At 37.6% G+C, this 19,908-nt stretch overlaps 1 protein-coding gene across 2 annotated transcripts in view; it reads left to right on the top strand.

Moving 5' to 3' along the window:
• LOC122809207 (chloride channel protein ClC-Kb-like) overlaps nucleotides 1-19,908 on the top strand; it is a 1,320,353-nt gene that overhangs the window by 259,166 nt on the left and 1,041,279 nt on the right. The window lies entirely within an intron of this gene.

The following is a 19,908-nucleotide window of genomic DNA, read 5'->3' as shown; positions in this document are numbered from 1 at the left end:
TGTAGGGAAATGCATAATTATTGTTTATTATGCATACTGGTATTATATTCTACAAAAGGTCTGCTTTTTTGTCACACTATAATGGCAATTTGATTAAAGCACAAAATATTACAAAGGTAGTATCTGTTAATAAGAAAAAAATACATTTTCTAGAGAGGTACCAATTGGACTCTTCTATTTAATTAATATTTAAGGCCAGAAGTCAGCACTAGTTTTTGATTTCAGTGATTAATATTTTTCTGCCTCCCATTTGCATGCCCTGAGCTGTCCTTCAGCTACCCACCTGCACTATTTCTCCTTACGTGGCCCCAGTAATTTCTATTTGATGGTACTGATCAGTCTATTTTATGATACTGATCACTGATAAAAGTTGTTTATCAAACAGAATTTCTGTGCTATCTGCTACCAGTGCAGATCTGTGTCAGTGGGTGTGGAGGTTAAAATCTACTGATGATGTGGGGGGTAAGAAGTTATGAACAATGAGTCACTGTTAAGAGTTTACCTACTCGGAGTCACTACATTGCAACATCTGCCCCACATTTTGTACTACATAACAATACAGGCAGCAAATAGCTACATTCTTGCCCATAACTGTTGCTTGTGTGCTCTACTGAGGAACATATTTAGTGACAACTGTGCATATAGTGTCCATATTTGCTTATAATGTGTGCTATGGTAGAGGCAAGCCATGCTGACAGAAGAGATATTGGGCTGGATTCATAAAGGTTACCACAAAGTGTACCCTATGTATACAGTTAACATAACCTTTCTGAGTGAATAGATAGCACAAGCATTGTGGTAGGGATGCTCTTGAGCTCAGAAAGCGGTAACCTTTATGAATCTCCTGACTATCTATATTAAAAGAAGGCATGATAATATCATGTATGGATACAACTGTTTCTTAGTTTTGGAGTTTTTGTATATTTTTTAATGTTTTGGGCTTACATGGTATTTTTATTCCTTATCATGCCTTCATAGGTTCATATGTTCATAGGAGATGACTAAGCTAACAGCTTAAGAGCCCTTACAAGCCTAGCCAATATAACCTGGTTTTACCCAAAATATAGCCCCTAGGTGCAAGAGGATGGCATGGATTTGTGCTTATGCATTGAATATCTTACAGATTGCCCCTATTCAAAAAGGGCCGTAGGTACTACCCCAGGTAAGAATTTGCTGTTCCCTATCCATTGATCCCAATTGCATTTGACAAGGGACATGGAAGGGCATGGCTTAATGTGAATAGGAAGCCTGTTCCAAAGAAGGGGCCTTCTCTGAGACACATATTTCTCTCTCCAGCATGTTTTGTTTGAGTAACTGACTAAGTTTAGATCCCTAGATCAGGTGACTATCATGCTGTTTGACTTGCAGATGTGTAGCAGCTCCATCAGAGCTAGATTTGTGAGTGCATTGTAGGTCAGGCATAGGTCACCTCTTAATAGTCAGTTAGGAGACAGAGTAAAGAGATAAGGCTTTTATTCTATCCTCCCAAGACATGTTGTTTACACCCTGTATTTTCTTTGTTAGGAACCTCTGAGGTTGCTCCAGCTGCTGTAAGTGCCTAGTCAAGTATATGTCAAATGGCACACTGTACTTGATTATTGGTCTAATGAGGGCTGAGTACAGTGGGACTATAATTTCCGTGAATGTGGATGCCATACCTTAACTTATAATTTGTGCCACATAGAAGGACTTCCTCACCACTGTGGACACATACCGGTCAAAGTTCAGAGTGTCTGTCTGTGTACCTAGATCTCTCACCTCTGAGTCTACTCTTAGGGGTATGCTATTGGTGTTGTAATTTGCATGAGTATTTGACTTCCAAAAAGGTATGATAATGCATTTTTTTTCACATTTAGTTTTAGGCCATGTTTCTGGCACCAATCATTTGTCTGATCTAGACCATCCTTCAGGATATCTACATTTTTGGAGGATTCAATGAGTCCCCCAGCTTGCAGTTTTGGCAAACTTTGATATGCAGAGGCCTTCTACATTAGCCTTGACTTTAGAGAAGTATATTCTGAACAGGAGTGGTCCCAGCACTGAGCCTTGTGGCACACCACTAGTAACTGGCATCTTGCTGGATCTGGATTCACCCACTTTACCCACACATGTCCTGTCTGTGAGCCAATTGGCTATCCATCTAATGATGTAGGGATTTATGCCCAGTTTTGTGAGTTTATTTATATCTGAGTGGGGAACTGTGTCAGATGCTTTGGCCGGGTTGAGGTAGGTGGCATGGATTGTTTTATCCTCACCCATGGCCTTAGTGACTTTCACAAAGAAATCCACCAAATTCAGTAGGCATATCTTGTTCTTGACAAAGCCATATTCTGTCAGGTCCAGTGACTGGAGGTCTCATGTCATTATTTCTCAGGTCCATGATTATTTTTTCCATGGCCTTACATATAAAACTAGTCAAAGGTATGGTTCTATAATTTCCCAGGTTAGTAGATTGTCCCCCTTTATGCAGAGAGAATACTGTTGCTGTCCTCCACTCTATCAGGATAAAGCCAGGCTGGAGACTGTGGTTAAACAGAGATCTTAATTGACCTGATAAGTCCTGATTTAAGATGTTTAAAAGGCAACCTGGTATTTTGTCAGCCCCCATTGAAGCCATTAGAGAGTGCAGTGGCAACTTGTTCTTTAGTGATGATTGATGGTGGAGTGGTAGAGGGTATTTCTTGGGGGAGAACTGGGGGTGATGGGGATGTGAAATATGAGCTGAATTTGTCAGCCTGCAGATTTGCTATATCTTCTGGCTGAGTATAGGTGATGCCATATACAAGTAATTCTACACATTGTTGGGTGTTGCCTTTAGGATTGCAGATATAACTGAAAATGCCTTTTGTTGGGTGTTGCCCTTAGGATTGCAGATATAACTGAAAATGCCTTATAGTTATACTTAGCTTTAGACATCATTTTTAGAACAAAGTCTGCTTTCAGAGACTTGACTGGTTCCCTGATTCAATTGTTTAGACTAATGAGGGATCTTTTGCTCTTCTGTGCACATTCCCACTTGCTTCTTGACAGGATTGTTTCTTTTGTTGTATAACCTGTTAATACTAGGAGTTCACCAGGGTGGCTTGTTTTTGTGGTTTGACCTGGGTTTATTGAGTTTATTCATTAAGATGTGCTCTATACTGTAGTGTAACAACATTTATACAAAATAATTTAAAATGTGAGTTTATTCATTAAAATATGTTCTATGCTGTAACTCCAGATATCCTGTGATAATTAACTGACCAGATTTTTTTAATGACCAATACTTAAATTTAATTGTGAAAAAGTACATTGTAACTTATCATAAACTTGAATTTTGGCGATGTTATATAATACATATTAAATAGTACCATTTAACAGCCACATGGTTAATTCTGTAGAGCTCATTGCTAACCTGTCTTCAAAATAAAAGCATCCTTAGCTGTGTTATTTGCATTAGTGAGAGGAATTTTAAATATTTCTAGCCATTTGATATTATTACAAAATATGTCACTAGCCCTAGGCTGCAGCTTCCTTAAGAAGAAACTTAGTAGGATCATAGGAAGTTACTAGGCTAATGGCCCTAGGGCTCTTACAAGCCTAGTCAAGTTCTACCCTTATTTCCATGATAAGCACCTAATGCCCCTGTCCAAGAGGGACACAGGTGGAACCCCTGGGATGATTTTACAGTTACTCATCCAATTGTCCAGATTGCATTTGAAGAGGGTCATTGAGGTGCTCTGTTTGACATGAAGTGGGAGTCTGTTCCAAAGGTATGGTAACCTCTGGGAGACATATTTGTCCCTCCAGCAGGTTCTATTAATGTCACATACCAAGTTAAGGTCTTTAGAGAGGGTAACCCATGTACCATTTGACTTGTGGATATGCAGCATTTCCAATAAAGCAGGGTCAAAGATTGCCTTATATGCAAGACAGAGGTCACCTCTGAGTAGTCTGTGTGAAACAGAATAAAGTGACAGTGATTTCAGATGATCCACATAGGACAGATGATGAACACCTTGAATTTTCCTTGTGAGGAACCTTTGTGGTTTCTCTATTTGCTGCAGGTGTTTGGAAAGGTACATACCAAAAGGGGTGTTGTACTCCATTATTGGCCTAATGAGGGAAGAATACAGGGAGGTTATAACTTCTTTTTTTCTGGAGGCAATGCCCTTACTTATGAGATGAGCAATATAGAATGCCCTTCTTACCACTGTGGGGACATGGTGATCAAAGGTAAGATTGTTGTCAACCTGTGTGCCCAGGTCTCTCACCATTGAGTGCGTACTTAGGGTGGCAATTAGCAGGAACATGGCTCTTGCCAAAGGGGTGATAATATATTTTTTTGCATTGAGTTTAAGGCCACAACTTTGGCACCAATTATTTGTTTGTGTAAGACCTTCTTGCATTATGTTGACATCATTTGGAGATTCTGTGACTGCTCCCAGTTTGCAGTCATCAGCAAACTTTGTCAGCCACAGACCTTTAGTTTTTGATTCTACTTCAGAGAAACAGATTCTAAACAGTAGGGGTCCCAGGACTGATCCCTGTAGAACAAAACTGGTTACATGTCTGCTGTTGGAGGTGTATTCCCCTATTTTTATGTGTTCCATCAGTGAACCAGTTAGCGACCCATCTAATAATATATGGGTTGATGCCTAGGTGGGTGAGTTTGTCAATGATGCCTGTGTGGGGGATAGTGCCAGAAGCCCTGGCCAAGTCTAGGTAGGCTGTATGCACAGATTTCCCCTCATCCAGGGCCTTGGTAACTGTCTCAAAGAAGTCCACCAGGTTTAACAGTAAACAAAAGGTGGGGAATATAGAGATGTCTCAGCAATATGGGATACTTATGTACTACATACCTCTACAACAACAAGAACATAACACTGGAGACTCTCTGTCACATTTAAAACATCCCAGAACAATAAATTATGATGAAGTAGTACAACATTTATAAAAAAATAATTAAAACTGCACTTCTTACCATTTATTCATACCTCTTCGGATAAATATGCTGAACAATTCTCATGGGTACATTTACACTAAAAATCAAATTGTACGAAGTAGAAGACAGTAGCTCTTTTTGACTACACTCATTTATTTATTTATTTTTTGTTGACCGAGTTAGTCCTGCTAGACTAGTTTCATCTTTTCATGGAGACCTGAGGTGGTATTTATACTATTAGGGGAAATCAGCAGAGAATATCACAACATAAAATAAACCTGAACTTAATATTAATGTTGTGTTATAGTATTGTTTGCTTTTTTTTTCAGAAAGAATAAACCAAAAAGAGACCCTCCTGTAACAGTGGGCAAACCATGCCTATGTCAGAGCATAACTCACTATGCATGTGGTTTTTTTTTTTATTCCTCAATAGGGTGTGACTTAATTTCAATACAAAATTTTTTAATAAAAGTATCTTTCACTGCATTAATTTACTGCATAAAATGAAATAATAAATCATATAAAAATAAGATGTCTTAACTTACAAATAATTTGTAGCATCACAAAGAGACCAATTAAATAGAAGAAGAAAAGAACTCCAACATGCAGTGAAGCTGTCTAGATCTGTTGCACTCACCCTATCTTAATTGAGGACCTCCTCTGGTGGGAAAAGCTGCAATTTCTTATATTAATAAACTTATTGTGAAGGAAAGCAAGTGTAAAATCATAAGCCAATGCTCACTCCAAAAATTAGTCCTGCAGAAGATGGCCACTACCAGCTTAGTAACACGTATCCACACTTTGTATATGTCTGGAATAATATCCCTTTCAATGACTCTGGGGAGATTAATACCAATTTAACACCAGTTCCTTGCTCTACAGATTTTCAAGCAAGGGTCCCATGAAAAGTTTTTAATCGCACTCAACAAAAATAGAACCAAACTGCAAGTCTTGTAATTTGTGTGTAGTCAATGCTCAGAAAGAAAAGCTATGGTATGTATAAAAATAGACATTTTTAACTTTTATTTATTTATTTATTTATTTGATTTGTTAGCTGGCTTGGTGGGCTGGTCCAGAGAACCTTTTCAACCACAAGCCGAGCTAATTGGCAGTACCAGTTCAGAGACCTTATACACACACACACACACACACACACACACATATATATATATATATATATATATATATATATATATATATATATATATATGTGTGTGTGTGTGTGTGTGTGTGTAAAACAAAAATAAAATATTATACAATTAAACATAAATGTATTTAACTGTGTCAAAGCTGTCATTAAAATAATATCATTGCACTCGAGTAATAAAAATAAAAAAACAATAATATCACAAATATTCAGGTATCACAACATTCTGCTAATAATGCATGTATGTTTCAACAGACATAAAAAGCAAAAACACCTTCACATTGTATAATGAAATGAATATCCCATGGTTAGCATATGCATTACAATGTCATTTTATGCTTTCTACTGTTTCATCACTGAGACTTTCACCTTGTGAACAAACTCTAGCAATATGAATACATGACATCTTAACTTATACCCTAGTCATACAGGTTTATACGTTCATAGGAAGTAACTAGGCTATTGGCCCTAGGGCCTTTAATAGTCTAGTCATGTTATACCCTTATTGACCAAGTTGCATGGTCTATATTTGCAGTTCAAGTCTGTGATCAGCACAGACTGCCCTTATCCAACAGGGACATAGGTAGCACCCCAGGGGTAAATTTTGGTCTCCCATCCAGTTGTTTAAGTTATGCCTAAATAGGGTCATAGAGGAGCTGTGTTTTACATGAATTTGGAGCTTGTTCCAGAGGAACGGCAGTCTCTGGGAGACATATCTGTCTCTCCAGCATGTATTGTTAATGTTTCAGGCTATTTTAAGGTCCCTAGAGTGAGTGAATCGTGTCCCTTTTAACTTGCAGATATGCAGCATCTCCATTAGGACAGGGTCCAAGATTGCTTTATAGGCCAGGCACAAGTTGGCTCTCAACAATCTATCAGATACAGAGTACAGTGACAGGGCCTTCAGACTGTCCATGTAGGTCATGTGTTGAAGGCCCTGAAGTTTCTTGGTAAGAAATCTCTGTGTTGTCTCCAGCTGCTGCAGGTATCTGGTGAGATGCATACAGAAGGGAGCATTGTACTCTGTTAGTGGTCTGATGAGGGATGAGTACAGGGGAGTTATAACATCCTTAGGTCTGGATGCGATGCCTTTACTTATGAGCATACAATGCTGTGATTAAAGCACTGAAAAAACAATCTAACAAGATAATGAGAATTCTGAACATCAGTGAATATTATCAGCATCATTATTATCTATAAAATGCTCATTAGTAAAATAAAAGAGATCAGCGCCATTTAAAAGTGCTTACAAAGTGATCTGGTGTCTACTTCTAGTCTCAGTGTTCTGGTGTTCTGTGTATTGTGTTTCCTCCAAACGTAACTTACACCGCAGTAAAAACCAAATGGTGCTGGCAAGAGTTACCTCCAACAACAATAAAATGAACAATAAAAAACAAAGCAGGAGGTAGCAGCCACGGCTATGTAGAACAACAGCTTTATTAGTAAAAGAGGTGAGCGCTTTCGTGGCACCAGCCACTTCATCAGACAATCAAAGAAGAGTAAAGCACAGCATTTATACCAAGCTTATCATTGCCATCAACTGCCCAATTAATCCTTAAAGCCATATACTTAGTATAAAAAGTTTTATATCTAGTGTGAAAAATTTTAAAAGCTTAAAATTAAAAACAGCTCAACAATAGAAACAGCATATTACATCATGCAACTTAATACATACAATATAAAAGTATAAATATATATAAAAGTATAAAAATATATAAAAAAGTATAAAAAAGTATAAAAGGTCGAGGGGGGTGGGGGTACTACCTACTATTTCTTTAAATCTCTATTTAGAAGAATGGGTTTAATATTGATTTTGTCATTCAGGCCTACCCCAATGTTAGCTCGTATCCTTATAATCCATTGTAGTTCCCTAGTTTCTACTCTATTCCTAACATCTCCACCTCTATTGTCGGTATAGACTTTATCTATTACTAAAAATAAAAATTTGTGCGTCTCATCATGGTCCCTCACATGCCTGGCTAAGGCATTTGTCTCTATTCCTCTGGTGATATCATATACATGCTCCCTCATCCGGTCTCTCAGCCTTCGAGTTGTCATTCCAACGTAGAAGGCAGGACAGACTGTGCAGTGTGCCAAGTATATAATATTCATACTGTCACAGTTAGCTAATATTCTGAAGGTAAACTCCTTCTTTAGATCTGAATGTAGAAATCTACTTCCAGTGTCAACCAAGGTCCGGTAATTACATTTATTGCAGAGGAAGGTTCCATATCTGACTGCATTTTCTATTCTTGTTTCCATGGGTTGTGGTCCATATAATAATCTTTTTATATATATTCTTATAAGCAAATCTCGGGGTCTCACCTACCAGCCTTTTAACATCATCATCAGCACATAGTATATTCCAGTTTTTTCGATATACTTCCTGTAAAGATCTAATGTTACTCGAGTAGGATACTTGTACTCTCATGTGTTTCTGACTAACAGTTCCTCCATCTATGATGGTATCCATATCTGAAAAGTATGGCTTACCTATTCCTTCCCTTGCCTCAGATAGACCCACTAATGACTGTTGTACCTCTTTTTCACTGTACCCTCTATGTATGAACCTTTCCTTCATGTTCTTGATCTCTTTCTCATACTTAGTTTGATTAGCTGTGAGTCTTGATGCTCTCAGACCTTGGCCTCTTACAGTGTTCTTAAATATATGTCTCGGGTGCGTGCTCTGTCTATGGAGATAGCTATTCCTATAACATTCTTTCCTATAGATTGCAGTTTCCAGAACACCTCTATCTTTTTGAAGTATCCTGACATCCAGATAATCTATAACATCATAGGAATGCTTCACTGAAAACTTAAGGAAGCTGGTACTATTATCTATTTTTTGGAAGAATGATAGAAGTGAGGCTACATCACCTCCCCATAGAATAAAGAGATCATCCACAAATCTCCTGTAGAACTTCAGATGCCTTCCCATCTCAGTCAGTAGGAATTCTTTCTCCCACATAGCCATAACAATATTTATGCACTCCATTTGCACATGAAGTGCCCATGGCCACACCATCCTTTTGTCTATATAAATTTCCTTCATACAAAAAGATATTGTTCTCTAATATCAGTTCCATCAACAGTGATAATAAATCAATAACTTGTGCATCATATGTTTTGTCTTCCATTAAATACTGTCTGAAGAGCTCAACACCTTTACTATTGGGGATGACTGTGAATAGAGATTTCACATACAATGTAATCATGAGCCATCTATCCTCCACAGCTATACTCTTACAAAATGCATACAGATCTTTTAAAAACTGTTTTGTGTCAGTTAATATATATACATTCTTTTTCAACACAGTTTTAAGGTGGTGCTCCACAAAAATGGACAAAGGTTCAGTACACCAGCCCCTCCCGCATACAATGGGTCTCATGGGGGACACTCTGGGATGTTTATGTATTTTAGGGAGTCCGTGTATGATGGGTAGAACAGGTTTGTCTACTATAAAGTACTTGAATAGGTCTTGGCTAATAACTCGACACTGTAAGCATTCAAATAATGCATTGTATATTAACATGCTGCTTACATGCACCTGTTGAATATCTACTTTCTGATAAGAGATGTCATCATTCAACATTGTCAGCATAGATTCCTTATAAAAAACATAATCCATCACCACTAGAGAACCACCTTTATCAGATGGTCTCACTGCGATGGAGCGATCATTACACAAAACCTCCAAAGCTTCTTTTTCTTCTCTGTTTAAATTATAGAAGCATTTCTTAAAATTTTTCACACTAGATATAAACCTTTTTATACTAAGTATATGGCTTTAAGGATTAATTGGGCAGTTGATGGCAATGATAAGCTTGGTATAAATGCTGTGCTTTACTCTTCTTTGATTGTCTGATGAAGTGGCTGGTGCCACGAAAGCGCTCACCTCTTATACTAATAAAGCTGTTATTCTACATAGCCGTGGCTGCTACCTCCTGCTTTGTTTTTTACTGTTCGTAAACTTAACTTACATTTTTTTTTCTGAGGGCTGTGAGTTTTAAGTGCAGTTTGCCCACTGTGATGTATAACAAGGTCTGATTTCTGTTTGGCTGTACTGTTGTATGCTGCATTTCTCAGTTACATACTGTGACTGGATTGGCCATTTGTGTCTGGATTTAAACTTCCTGTATTTTATACACTAGTATGCAACACTGCATCATATAAAGTAATTGTTTTGTTTTAAATAGTTTATGGCTGTTATCTAGCATTTGCTACATTCGTTGTGGTCCCTCTGTTAGTCAGCATCATTACTTCTCATCGCATAACTTAGCTGTAAGCTATGCCGAGATGTGAGCTGCTGCTTATGTTTGTTTATTGCAGCACGTTGCTGCTTTTCTCATTTCTTTGCCTTGCACTCTGCTGCTGTTTGTTTATACATTTTGTTGTTGCCCCCCCCAGGTCATTGTTCAAATTGCTCCCAGGCAAATAAACACCATTGACTACTGATGACATTTCTCTTTTCACTTGGGCCAGTTATTGATAGTAATTATATCTCATTGCATCAAAGGGTGTGGCAACTGAGTCAGATAAGCCAAAGAAACATCATTGTGTGAAACCTGAGCCAAATAAGGGTGTGTTTTATGGCATCTTACAATCAATTATTGCCTGATAGACAATCATATTGACTATTTGAAGCATTTGATTTATGGCATCCAAGCCAACCATTGTTCGTTCTACTGGTGACCATCCAGCTTTAAAGTGTAAGCTGTATGACATCTGTGTTAGCATCCAATCATATTATTGGTGGCATCTGAGCCTGCTATTCTAGACTGCACTGGGTGCAATTTTTATTACTTTCTCAGCTTTCATCCTACTGATATGATACAGAGTTCATATATGCTGACCTATAGTTATATGCTGTGTTTATACTCTCATGAGCCCCAATACCATTGATATTATATGAATTTATGTGCTATACCAAACTCTAGCTGTGCATTATTCTTGGATTAGACTACATTATGTAATATTTTTCACTGTAGGTTCCAAAAGTTGTTGCTTCCATGTTGAGATATCTTTGCTCACTTCGTAGGTATACTCCACACCATGGTTTATTTACCTAACTTATTTTTGTCTGCCTAGTGAATACATTGACTTAGTATTATCCATCAACCTCTATAACTTTACCCAAGTAATCTTGTCCACCACCTGACTCAATAAAACAAATCCCCCTGGATCCATCTTAGACTGGATCCTAGTCACCCACCCTAATAAACTAATATACTCTGGTACAATTCCTAACACCATAAGCGACCACCTCCCAGCCCTCATTCTTCGCTCAACCAACTTTTCTCCTCACCAGCATCAGTTCATCCACACTCGCAATCTTAGCAATTTCAACCCCCTAATTTACTCTAATACTCTCAAACAAATGAATTGGCAAATTCTAAATACCCTTCCTCTTGACCGAGCTATAGAACACTTTAACTCAGTCTTCCTTGACACACTTAACTCCCAAGCCCCCCTAAGAATCAAAAGGATAAAAAATAATACTGTCCCCTGGCTAACCAAAGAGACCAGACAAATAATGCATCAAAGGGACAAAACCTGGAAGTTCTCCCAAAACAACAAATTCCCTAAAACCCTTCTCCTATACAAACAACTTTACAACCTCGCAAAAAAACAGATCTCTAAAGACAAGAAAACCTACTATTCGAACCTCCAATCCTATAGTAACCCAAACCTCAAACAATTCTGGAAATCCATAAATTCACTCCTAAATCCAGGCTTCAACAGTAACCCATGCCCTGATCCAAACTTATCCAACCTCGAACTAAGTTCCACGTTTAATTCCTTTTTTATAGATACTATTGCTGAACTGACCAAGACTTTCCCCAACCATCACCCTCCTGCCCCACCCTCCTCTACTTGCAAACCCTCAAGCAACTCTCTACCAGTGTTTGAACTCAAACCTGTCTCTACTAAACTCATACAAACTCTCCTTTCTAAACTCAAACCTTGCTCCAATGCACCTGATAATATTCCCTCCTCCTTCCTAAAATGCGCTGCAGGCAGCATAGCATTGCCAGTCAGTATCTTAGTAAATAGATCCATAAAGGAAGTATATGTTCCCAAACTCTGGTGCTCAGCCTACATTCTTCCTCTCCACAAAGGTGGCAGAAATACCAACATCTCTAACTTCCGGCCAATTGCTCTGCTTTCTCCTATTTCCAAAATCTTAGAAAAATGTATCCACCTCCAAGTCATGCCTTTTCTTACCCAAAACCAACTTCTCACATCAGCCCAACATGGCTTCCACCCTGGTCACAGCACTATAACTACACTACTCTCCTTTCTAGAGACTGTAAACTAAGCCCGAGACTCCGGACACTTAGTTTCCACCATACTCCTTGACCTTTCCAAAGCTTTTGACACAGTTTCCCACAAACATCTTATCCATCATCTTTCAAATCTTCATCTCTCAACAAATACCCTATCCTGGTTTTCCAGTTACCTATCTGACAGATCTCAGGCAGTCAAATGGAAGAACTCCACCTCCTCCTTTCTTCCCACCCCAACTGGTGTACCGCAAGGGTCCATCCTTGGTCCCATGCTTTTTAACATCTTTATCAATAACTTTCACTCTGCTATACCACATGCTAAAGTTATTCAATATGCAGATGACTCTGCATTAGTCTGCTCGGCCTCAAACCTCTCTGAACTTCTAACAAAAACCCAAACTGCTTTTTCATCCACTGAACACTAGATGCACCAAAACCACCTTTCTCTAAATGCCAACAAATCCAAAATTCTACTTTTCCCTACCTCCAAGGCTTTCCACTATGACAAAAATGTATTCAAAGTCCTTAGCCAAACTAACTCACCCATAGAAGTGATTCCCTTTGCTAAACTTCTAGGCATTACTATTGACGAACACCTCAAATTTGACATTCATGTACAACAGAATATCAAAAAACCCATCAAAAGGTATGTTATACAGAAACAATCTATTTCTTTCCAATTCCACCAGGCAAACCCTGGCTTCTATTTACCTTCTCCCGTACCTACTAGACGGAGCTCCACTTCTTTCACACCTGACCTCTACCATCTCTTCTAAGCTAGAAAGCTGCTATAATAAGATCTCTAAATTTGCCACTAAATCTAAAAACTCCACACACCATTGCCTCACCCTTCACTCTCTAAATTGGCTAGAACTCCCCACCTATCTTGACTTCCTCCAACTGACCACAGCACATAGACTGATATTTTACCCAAATAAATGCCCTGCACTAACAGACATCCTTCCCCCATACACCCCTAATAGACCCCTCAGATCTGAGCATCAGAATCTAATTACCATCTACAAACCTAATCGACCTGCTGGCCAAATCCTATCCTTCTCACTAGGCAAAACTGGAATTCTCTCCCTTCTTCTCTAAGGCCTACATCAAATACTGACAACTTCAAACCCAACTATTCAACTACCTAGCCTCTAAATGGAAATGCCCCTGCTTTCACCCTACCTAAAATACTCCACAACTGCACCACACATTCTCTCCTTGACTTTGGCTATCTCTCTTTACAATCATAGAGTGGATTCCAACTCTCTACAACTTCATCCTCCTTGTAAATATTGTAAATAGAAAGTCTGGTGAATCCCAATGAAGGGCACAACTAACTCCTTTTCATTTATCTCCCTTACTACATATAAGACTCCTCAAGTTTTGTAAATATATCTGCTTCTTCATAATATTTTTTTCTCCATGGTGTTCCGAGCATCATATACCATTTAGTTAATTATGCCTGGATTGTATGTCAATTGTAAACTGCCTCATTCACTGCAAACTGTAAAACTGTACCACATTTTGAAACCTTTTTGACTTGTAATAATATAACTTTTCCTTATATTTTATGGAGCTTTTCTCCCCAGGCCTCCACTGAAAATGGGCACACCTGAGCCCAGTGGACTTCCCCGGTAACCAAATTGAAATAAATAAATAAATAAACAAATTATCATTCTTGCTCTCAGGAATTTGATTCACCTTGCAGACATGGAAGCCCATGCTACATCTGTCCCATCTGCTGATGGCATCATTTTAGTTGTTATTCTGAGACACCATAGGAACTGCCTAACTCTCTTTGGCAACCAGCTAGTACTGATCCAGCGCAACACGAATTGTGAGAGGTGTATTTGGCAACCAACTAGTAGTGATCCAGCATGACACGAATTGTGAGAGGTGTATTTGGCTAGCAGCTAGTAGTTATCCAGTATGACACAAATTGTAAGGTGTATCTGTCTATATAACCTAGAGGCTAACTTTTCACTTGCATGGTTGGTAAGCAACACATAAACTCCTGTCCATTGTGACTATGACATAGTGGTGACTGCCATAGATATGACAGCCTTGAGGTGCTTAACCCAGAAGGACATGGAAGCAGACATATTGGAGCTGGTTATACAAGCTGGGGTTGGGGGGGTGGCATAATGTTTATGGTGATTACCTCACAAACAAGAAGTGCAAGATTTGATTCTTACTAAGGGAAATTGGCTAGACTTAAAATGGTCCACAAGGGCAGCTAGCTTAGTACTTACCTATGAACCTATAAGTGTCAAAGTTCTGTCACAGAGTGGAACCCTATCTAAGACAAACTTATTAAAACTATATGATGAGCTCTAACAATTGAAGTTAATTAGCTTCAAGGACTGGCTAACAGCTGGTGCCATTTTCAGGTGGAACCACTATGAGTCATCTTCAGGTGAGATAATCAATAGCCCGAGTTGTTTTTGTCAAGGATGGCCTGCGGCTTTCATTCCATGGATTCTGAATAACAGCTAAAGCATTTTCTGTCCCAGAGTCCCTTTTTTAGGTCAAGTCCACCTTCTGGACATTTCAACTTGACAAAAAGGCTTGCAATAAATTCCAGTGCAGACCAAACCACAGTTGCTCTACTTGGTGAGAGAAGCCTTAACAATACATTGATAGATCTTGAGGCTCTTATGCAACTTGAAGACATCCATACGTATGCTGTAATAGAGACTTGGTGTGAATGTAAAGACATCACTATCACTCCCACTTTATCAGGCTTCAACAAATATCATGCATTTAGACCTTTTAAAAACTGCAGGGGAGTATCAATAGTTGTCATAGGCCCAATTATATCTAGACAGACTCCTTCTGAACCGCAAACAAAACATATTTAACTTCAAATTACCCTAAACAAGACAATGTATCAATTAATAACCTAATATAGGGAATTTTTTCAGGTTCCTGGAAATTTATGAAGGAGTTGTAAATGTAGTTACTGAACTACATATAAATAAAACTACTCTATTAGTGGATGACTGCAACTATCCATCAATTAACTGGTGTATATATACCACAAAGTCTGGTACATCCAAAGATTCCTGGACATAGACACTAAATCTCTTATATAAACAGTTAACCAGACCACTAAGAGTCAAAATCAGCTTGATCTCATTCTTGCTAATATCACACCTACTTGCACTTTTTATATGGTATTTTCATCTTTGGTCAAATTCAATCAAAAATCAGTAACTTCACTTTTAGGGCATATAAACTCACCACAATGAGTACCTCGGAATTCAAGGACTTTAAAAAGACAAACTTTTTAAGACTATATGATGATATCCCAAAATTCAACTACAAGACTTTCAGCACCTTGTAGCCTCAGTTTTTACTTATGCCAATGAATTACATTCCAATCTAACAAATAGCATAAACCAATCTATCTCAATAATAAATAAATATACTAGAGAACTTAAAAATAATCCACCTTGGTGGAATGAAAGCTTGTCAGCATAATGGACTCTATAATAAAAGAAAAGTGCTAACTAAGGCCTATAATAAATCAAAATCTACCCACGGTAAAGACTCTGTCAATAAGATCAACAGGAAGGTTAAAACTAAAGCAGAACTTTAATTAAAATTAACATCCAAAGCTAAGGATAAACATAAATGCTTCTTAAACTACATTATATGATTAAGAATTAGCACACATCAATGCTCCAGGTTCATACAGCCCACTGCATCTTTAAAGATATTGCCGATATACCTGCCTGTATAATGCCAACTTTACTTGCTGAGTCCCTTCTTTCATCTGAACATTATCATGGAACATATCCTAACTGCATTTTCTAAAACTAAAAATGCCACCTGTATGGGCTCCAACAATACACAGTATTGCTTAATCAACAGCATTAAACAAGGCCATTCTGAATCCCCCCTAAAACTGTTCACCTTAAGCATAGTCACATCATATTTTACAAAAGTATGGAAAGCAGCTGTCATTATGCCTGCCCATAAAGGGGTCTCAGTTCATATCCCGGGAACTTTAGACCCATCAACCTGATTTACAACATCACGGAACATATTACATTTGATTTTATAAGCTCTAATATATAAAGTCTTATTGCTGTACCCCAATAAAATGTGGTTTTGTCAAAGAGAGATCAGGGATATATAATTCAGTAAACTGTCTTGAGAAAGTTACTGAAGTTGTAGATAGCAACCATGCAGTTCATACAGTGTACATGGAACTACCAAAGGTCTTTGACACTATTGCCCATGTTGGAATTGTATATAAACTTAAATGCCTGAATGTAGATTCTGATGTTTTAATAGAAAGAATAAACTGGCTGACAAATAGAACCCATGTTGTTAAACTGGAAGGTGCCACCTCAGCAAGTAAATAGGTGATAACTTGCACTGTAAAAGGCTCAGTACTTGGACTCATTTTGCTTGTCATTTACTTCTTAGAACTCTTAACCAGTAACTCAGACATATGTCTAATTAAATTTGCAGATGTCTGCAGGCTGGATGTTGTTCACTTAGTTTCCAATACTATGTTACTACAGCAAATATTAAACCATACAAGTCAGTGTTGTACTAAAAACAGTCTTAAATTAAATGAAAATGTGCAGCATTGCCTCGTTTCGTAAACAGATTTCAACAGTATCATACAGGACTGAAGGCACCCCACTCCAGAATGATGTGGCCATCAGACATATTGACACTTTTATTGACAGCTCCCTATTCTTTGACTATTGTGTAGCAACTATAGTCAGGAAGTATGATTATATAGTTCAATTAATATCTAAAGCTGTCATCCAGGACAAAAGAAGTTACAATTCCTCTATACTCTGTCCTGATGAGTCCATTTATAAAATGTAATACCCCTTTTAGTACATATCTATTCAAAAACATCATACAACTAGAAAGACCCCAGAGGTTTATAATTACAAAGTTCATCAAACTAAAGACTCTCCTCTAGTAGGATATGTTTAAGGCTCTCTCCCTATATTTTGTCAGTTTTGTCCTTATACTCTATCTGTTACACAATTCTGCCAGGTGATTTATGTCTAATATTGTATGCTGTTAAGGACCCAAACCTTATTGATCCCCTACACCTTCACAAAGCAAATGAAATCTCAAACATTTGAACTAAAGATTGAATCCCCATCAACAAACGAATAAGAAACCCTTGAGCAATGAAAATAACACTCTTTGCTTGTCCCATCTCTGTAGTAATCCTCTGTTACATGCAAAACCCACTGACAACCTTGCTTCCTTTAAGGCATCTTTTTTTATTTTATTCAAGTACATTGTCTGGTAGTTAGTTCAGGGGATTAAGGATGTACATTGTTAACAAGGTGGTAGCCCAGTGGGATGGTGACTGCTTTTACATGTCAGTTGTTTGAATTTTTATGTAGTAGGTGTTTTAAAATTAAAAACATCCTGAAGGTCACTGTACTCATACGCACATGCCACAAACCAACGATCATGTACAACATCTGGGATGCCACTAAACAACTTCTTTAGTTTGCATGATTCATTTTGAAAATACTTAAGCTACCCTATATTGTCTGAGGTGGAGAGACAACTTCATTTTTTCCCATAGGTTCATAGGTTCATAGGTAGGTACTAGGCTATTGGCCCTAGGGCCTATATAAGCATAGCCAAAAAGGCACCTTGGCTTTTGCTACCCAAGAAAATTATTTTCCTGTGCCCCTGTCGAGCAAAGGCACAGAAGAGATCCCCATGGTGAATTTGCTATTTCCAATTGCTAATATCCATAGTTTAGTTAAAAGATGAAGACATATAAAAGCTTATGTAGCATACGTTAATAAATTAGTCCAGAACAAACACAGAATTTGACTTAGTTCAGCTATGGTGCTTTGGACTCATAACTTGGATTTATCAGATGTGAGTAAATCCCATCATAAGCCACACATCTGTCACATAATATTACTAAAATAATATAATATGGGTAGACACCAAAGTCAAAAGGCTCATATCTTAAGCTTTATAACTAGTTTTGCTCCACTGCAAGTCTGCAACCTTGCATTTTATGACAATTTCTTTGACCAAATTTGTTTTTAAGTTATGCATCAAAAGACCTTTTTTTTACCCTGGTGACTAAATCATTTGGGATAAATGTAACAAAAATAAGTTGATCAAGTAGGTACCATTAGTGTTATTAAATAAAGATGGCATTTTGAAGTAAACTGGGCAGCCAAGTGGTATGTTTGCTAACATAATTTCTTTGCTTCTATAACATGATAGCTCCCTTAGCCACCCATTTACAGTAGTTAAATCACTTTACTTGTATCCCATGAGCTTCTCTGTTTTTGTTAGCTCAGATTGTAACCATTTCTGTTTCACTATCTTTTTGGTTTAACTTCACATTACTAGTTTGATAACACCATTCAGTCTTCCTGTAGTTATGTTAGATAATATATGACCCTACCTCTTAACTGTACAGATTTTTGCAGAATGTCCATATTTCTGCCTCATATTTTAGTCCATATTTTTCATAAAATTGAACTTTTCTAGCAAAGTATTGAGAAATAATTAAAGAATAAGGTCAGAAAATAATGGCAGACATTTGAGTTTCCGACTTCATACCCTTCAGAAAATTCATGTTAATGCAAAACCTGTTATCCTATCAACTTTCTAAGTTTAAAAGAGCAATATATGCATTTTGTCCCTATTTTTGGGCCTTTATCCCCCCATTCTTTATGGCTTTATCCAGATTTCTTGCTCCCAACTGCTAGGATTTGGCCGTTTTCTTAGATATCTAACTCACCTACTGTGGAATCATTCATGTGCAATGGAGCTTTAAAGCCAGCAGTCAATATGTCTGATTGTTAAGTGAACTGGCCCATTATGGCAAATTTTGCAGTTACTGACTGGGTCACAAGGACAAGGACAGATGTTGTACAGATGTACAGCTCAGCGTAACCATTCATCCAGCCAACAGCTTGCCTATCCAATACTAAGCACCTTTTTGCATTCTTGCAGTTTACATTCATAGATCCTTATAGTGTTCAGATGTGTTTTGGGCCTGTCTTTCTTAACAAAGAGAGTCACCAATTAATAATAAGCAGCATTAGAAAGGGTAAGGTACAGTTAACCAAATCACAGATATTCTGCAGTAGAGAAATTAACAAATGATTTTCCCTTATTATTTATATTTTTATATTTGCATTCATATGTTCATAAGTGAGAAACCTACATGATATCGAGGGGCATGGAATGAAATGCCTTGGTAGAAAAAGAAAATTGCATTGTCAGTGTGCAAGTACAGTACATTGTACTGCAGATATTGGTAGTTATTTACTAGTAATTATGAAAATATGAAATATTTCAATATTTTCTTAATCTTTCTGGAACTGGATGACATAAACTATTACATAACATCAGATGAAACCATTGATGACTGAAGAAAACTCTTGATATTTGCACTCTATATTGCACATCTTGAGAGGTATTTACGGTTATTTGTATTGTTAATTTTACAAATAACTGTAAGTCTTCATATTTTTGTAAATATCTTAGTAAATAAATATACAGAAAATAACGTTTTGCA

Source organism: Protopterus annectens, chromosome 8.part0, assembly GCF_019279795.1.
Source record: "Protopterus annectens isolate FY-2018-M chromosome 8.part0, PAN1.0, whole genome shotgun sequence".
NCBI lineage: Eukaryota > Metazoa > Chordata > Ceratodontiformes > Protopteridae > Protopterus > Protopterus annectens.
This window is presented reverse-complemented; position numbering and strand designations above follow the sequence as displayed.